The sequence below is a fragment of the Hesperophylax consimilis genome, chromosome 28 (assembly GCF_061612785.1).
Source record: "Hesperophylax consimilis isolate HC1 chromosome 28, BYU_Hcon_1.0, whole genome shotgun sequence".
NCBI lineage: Eukaryota > Metazoa > Arthropoda > Insecta > Trichoptera > Limnephilidae > Hesperophylax > Hesperophylax consimilis.
In genome coordinates, this window is record NC_142863.1 from 12,228,711 (window position 1) to 12,234,710 (window position 6,000).

The window sequence follows — 6,000 nt, forward strand, 5'->3', positions numbered from 1 at the left end:
TAAGATTCTAATAAGAATGGATATTAAAATAAACAATAATATTGTTTATTCTAATATTACGACTGTGCTTTGTTGACCGCGTTACCAAAAGGGTGTAAAAGAGATTGTAAAAACCGAATTGACTGTGGCACCTAATTTAATCAATTTATTGACAATTGAACGAACTGCTAAATGCTAACATTCTCGGCCCATTTTAGCTTTTGTTACTATCCTTGACAGCTGATAAAAGTTGGATCAAAAATCTAAAGAGGGAGTAAAAAGGAACTTTTTATTTAAGTACCCAAGATTCTCTCAGTTAATAGCTGTGTTGAGTGACCAGGTCTGAATAGCCAGGCACTCTCCAGCCTATATCATCTCCTTCCCTTCAGCCGCACAATATACCCTTGATTATGAATGCCTTAATCCACTGGTCCCGTACAGTTGAGACTTATGTGCAGCATTAAGATAAAAATGATAATAAAGAAAATAGAGTGAGAAGAAACGTGTAACAAAGTCAAATGGTGGGGGTAATGATGCACCGGTGTGTGAACATGAGACGTGATACAAAATGTAGTCCTGTTTCATTTAATTATTTATTTATTTCCAATGCTCGCCATAGAGTTCCCCCTTTATGCACTGTTTTATGAGTTGACTCAGTAATATCACCTGATATGTGTAAGGTGAGCCTGCACCCGTGCAACTAGTATGCCACACACCAACTGGGATATGGAGGTTATGCATTTTTTTTTAAATTCGTACTGTTGTGACAATCAATGTCAAAATATGCATTAACATATTATGTAAAATGCAGGTTTAATTTTAAAAGCAAATAATGGGGTGGGGGGGTTTGCAAAAAGAAACTCTACTGAAATTGTAGCATTTCTGAAGTTTTAGCATTTTTGAAAAAAAAAATCATTTCGTGGGGGTTGCTTAAAACGAACGCAAAGTTTAAGGGTCCTCTCGTTCCTCGGTCTCACAGCCAATGGAACACTGATCTATCTCCGAGATCTGCAGAAAGTAAATGAGTAAGTATACTGACCAGGACGCAGGCCCTCTTCTCTCCCTCGACCTCAAAGCCGATAGGACACTATAAGGTCTTCAGATATCAAATGAGTAAGTTTGTATAATTACCAGGAGGCAATCCTTGTCCTCTCTCTGCCCTCTGCCTCTGATCTGTCTCTAAGGTCTGTGGATATAATGCAAAAATAGAATGTAGGTAGGTGGGTATACTGACCAGGATGCAGGCGTGGGAGAGTTGTCGGGCGCTGGGTCGCGCGCGGCCGCCACGGCCGGCGGCGACTCCGAGGGCTGCGCCCCCCCGGCCCCCGCGGCCGAGCGTGCCACCCTGCCGGCCCCCGAACCTACCCGCGCCCCGCCGCCACCCTCTCCTCTCACTGCCCTCAGTCGCTCAGCCCACACTCACTGGTCACACGGGCGCACAATCACACAATAGCACTGAGCTAGCTGATCTTCTGATCCGTGGAGCAACTCGGGCACACGATAACACTGATCTGTGGAGCAACTGCACTACTCTTAGAGTTGGTAAATTGCTGTAGATCTTCCCGTTACGATGATATACTGCTTTCTGCAGTTAATATGAATCTCAGAACCTTTGATATCAGCTGTATTTTAAGTATGAGATTTAGAGCATGAAATTCAAGACAGCTAACACTGTTGTTAAATAATCAGATCTTTTATGTAAGAATTTTGTTTCCGATTGTTTCACTTTCTAGCCGAAGAAGCTGTGATGTTCTTGATAGAAAGTATTAGGATTCTGTCTATATTTCTGATTATACGATGGGTCAGGGTGTAATGCACTCCAAATCGATGATTTTGACAATCGGGCCGACGTCAAAAACTAATAATATTTTGATTCTGTTAACATTAATACTTGTCGGAGTGTGGTATTAAAAAATGGAAGCTCTTTCTTTGCAAAACAATTTTCTTTACTACAATTCAAAATAAAGAAATGTGACGAAACAACGGATTCTGCTTGTAAAATAATCTGTATTTGCTGCACTGTTAATCTGAATCTAGAGTATTTGTTTGATTGTTGTGTTTTTCTGGGCTCAATCAGATTTTTTGAGCCATCATGCTTTGTCCTCCATCGTGGATCTTTTCACTGTATTTTCATTCCTCCGGGGACAAATTAAATACGGCTCTATATTACTTGCTTGTGTTAAATTAGATTTAGCTTCAGTGCTGGATAAGGTGATACTAAGACAGAAGAATGATCACTTTAGAATGCAAATCTTTTATAATCAATAACTAAAAAAGAAAAGTACCTAACTAGAAAACATAAGATGGTTAGGATCAATATTGGTCAAATCTAAATAATAAGTTTTCAACACTGGCAATACTTTCTACATTCAAATAATCTTCGACAAGTTCTTAAACAAAATTCAGGGGCGGATCTGTGCGGATGAGATTCTGTGCTAGGCAAGATAATTTTAAATTCAATAAACCATTGTTTTGTAATCATTGTTGTTGTTTGTTTTATAACTTTTAAAGTGTTTTAATTAAGTCGGGGAAGGTCAATTGACATGATTCGACTCACTATTTGATTCACTTGATAGTGACATGTCTACATTCACTTTCACGACATATATTCTCCTTGCACTCCTTTTTTAAAATCTGTATATACTCTAAAAAAATGTATATTTAAATTTCATATAATTTCCTTCGTTCGTTCAAATCACAAATAGGTGATTGTTAGATCAAGCAATGTTTCCCAAACATAGCAGGAAGCTTTGCAATGGGGAACAATGCATATTTATTGTAAACATCCACTAAACGACTAAATAAAACTCTAATTTGCGTTGCTTTAATAATGATTCATTCAATGAGAAGCTGGAGTGACTAAGTTTCTAGTTTTTACAAAGGGGAACCGAGGAAAATTAATTTAATGTAAACATTGTAAAAGTACAAAATCCACTGAATCCCAAAATTGTATTGATTTAATAATGAATCATCTAAAGGCTAGTTGGAGTGACTGGTTATGTTTTAGGAACAAATAATATAGAAAAATAATCTACAAATAATACCCAGAATGTTATTGAATAACAACTATCGCACTATTTCTAGGCATACTCCTTGCTTCAACCACATTCATACATAGTGTTCTCTTGCTTGTGCCATCGGTATAACCCAGGCATCTTCACTTGCATTATCTACGGATTTACACATTCCTAACACAGTTGTACATTATTTTACCACACAAAGGCCTTAGGAATATCATTTATGCTGCAATTAGTCCACTTTCTTCCTTCTTCTGCCAGTTCAATGAATCACGGACATGCACCAGGGTTGGTATCAGAACTCCACCTTGGGTTGCTAGACTCGCTTTTTTGTATTGTGACTTGACTTATAGTATTGAGTATAAAAGATTTGCATGTTTTAACACTGATGTCACGTAATTTTATATTTCACTAACTCCACTGTGATATTATTAACATTTATTTTCACTTGATAAATTACACCACCACCAAAAATGCCACTGTTAAAGCTTATCGTTCAAGTTTTATTCTCCCGGTGGCCTCTCCTATCGGAGGTTGGCTATCATCACGGCAATATTCACCTCACACTGATCTAAACTCTTTGAACTGAAGATTTAAAAGATTGATTCGCACCCAACCTTTTCGACAGTAATTACAGTTTTCGTGTAATGTAGCTCTGCTGAGATATTTTTATGAATGACATCCAATGTGAATGTAATATAAATAATATTTTTTAATAGCTTGACGTCTATTTATGCACAGATATTAAAATCCTCTGCTGCAACTTGAGAAAAATCACGAAAACCTCCACAAACTAACTGGAATCCACAGACAAATTGTTTATTTTATAACTGATATGGCTTATGAATATGTAATTTTCATATTTATTTAAGAGGACACCAGAAATGTATCTCAACATATCTATAAATCTGAAAGGTTGTTTTCGATAGAGATAATATTATGGATATAAACTGAATCAACAACCAAAAATCAAATATATTGATTTTATTCTACAGAATTGATTGATTGATAAACTGGTCGTGTCTGCTGTGTAGAGACATGTTATACCGAGGAATATGTTCTACGATATTTCTAAAATAGAAACGAGTAGTGAAAAGTGCAGACGGAAGAAATGAAAAAACGTCAAAAGGAATGGTTCTAAAAATGGCATCCGCTTATGAGAAAAATATTTACTGCTTTTAAGCGAGCCAGCATTGGGGAAGTCGCAATATTTATAAACTTGTTTAATAATAGCACAAAAATTACTATTCAAGTCCAAGCATGAGTGAAAGCTAGCAAATAATATTTATAAATAGCATTAGATTATTTTGACACAAATATCTGCGCTCTGTCGGTCTCGACAGCAACTACACACACACCCCTGCATCCGATTAACTGAGTTTTCCCGATTATTGGGCGGCTCGAGCAACCGCTAAACCGGCGGCGGACAAACTTTAACGGTGGCATTCATTCTTGACGGTGTACGATTATGGTTAACGATTCGTGTGCCGATTGACAGGAATTCACAATCGGCTTCGATCAAACTCACAGCGAAAAATCAACATGTCGCCCGATAATGGTGGTGCACTGCCTTCTAGATAACTCTCATCTTCATATGACAACATTCACACTGAGCCGGTGCTGCCATAGCCGAAGTGCTAACTTTCCCAGTGACAAAATAACATTTCCCAAGAATCTTCAAAATATTTAAATACTACTATTGAAATCGGAGACAAGGTCATTCAATTGAAGTATTGTCATTTTTGGTGGTTGTTTATTTGATGAGATGAGCTTCGGATGGATGAGAGCTGCTCAGTATCAGCAAATCGGGGAAAAATTGAGGGAGGGCTGTGTTCAAAGCTGGACGCCGGAGAAAAATAATCATATACAGGAAACAAATCCTGATTATATTACTGATGCGGCAGGTTGCAGATCATAAGTAGTAGAGCAATGTCCTATCCGTTGGTAATAGTCAGTTCTGCACCCATAATTTCAGAAAAGAAGAGTCATTTAAAAAATAATATAAGAGCAATTTTAGTAAGACTACTGATAGATACAACCGGGAATAATACCCGATGTTTCTAAAATATAGATATATTTAAGAAAAAAATTTAGTGAGCTAATTTACAAACATGCTGCGTACTAAATTATACACTGTCAATGAGTCAAACTAATACAACGAGCCAATATGTATTTCATCGAATTTGTAAGTTTTTTCAACGTCAGGGGCAGGGGTGAGATAAGAAAACCCAACTTACTAACTAGCCATCACGCCGTTTCCCCGCAGGGGTAGGCAGAGAGGACGGACCGCCAAACAACTCAGTCTTGGCACACACTTCTTGCCTCATTCACGTTCATACGTCGTCTCATACACTCTCTTATATTTAAGTTAAGAAAGTGAAATGTAAAATTTCTTTTAACTTAATAAATAAAAATATATAAAATAAAAAATATTATTCTGACTCTTGACATGGCCCGACTCGAGTATCTGATTCAATCGAGTATCTTAGCTTTGCTTTGTTAATCTTACTAACTACGCTTACATCAGCCTTGCACTCTTTGCGGATCTCCATATTTCTCACACGATCATGCATGGTTTTACCACACATGCGCCTCAAGGATCTCATTTCTACAAAACATTTTTTTTTATTTTTTATTATTTTAATATAGATCATAGTTACATTAATACATACATTTTTTACAAAATATAATATTTGGGTACATAATTGTCATGTATACATAACTTTAAAAAACATGGTACTCGATTATCTGACAAGTATCAATGGTTGTAAGCAAAACATCTAGCTCCATATTTCGCCGATATTCATGTGTCAAATTCAGCAGTCCGCCGCGTGTCTAGGCTCGAGCGCCAGGCCTTGTACAACGACTCGACGGTTTGGGTCGTCTTACTTTTCCACACTTAGTTACAATATCGCCGTCTACCTTTTGCTGTCGCTGCCCATTTTACCAGTCACCAGGGTTAATAATAATAATAATTGTTGTTTTAGGACATTTTGGTTAGTTC

The 6,000-nt window shown here is 37.2% G+C and overlaps 1 protein-coding gene across 4 annotated transcripts in view; it reads right to left on the minus strand.

Moving 5' to 3' along the window:
* The window catches only part of Galphas (G protein alpha s subunit), a 39,833-nt gene extending 35,255 nt beyond the window's left edge, over window positions 1-4,578 (minus strand). The window contains exons 1-3 of one of the 4 annotated variants that reach the window (XM_089648806.1): window positions 4,355-4,418; window positions 3,383-3,475; window positions 1,214-2,196 (exon numbers count right to left, since the gene is read on the minus strand). The gene's annotated coding sequence lies outside the window, so the exon portion shown is untranslated. The other 3 variants (XM_089648805.1, XM_089648807.1, XM_089648809.1) reach the window with 3 other exon arrangements.
* Window positions 4,579-6,000: the final 1,422 nt, after the last annotated feature.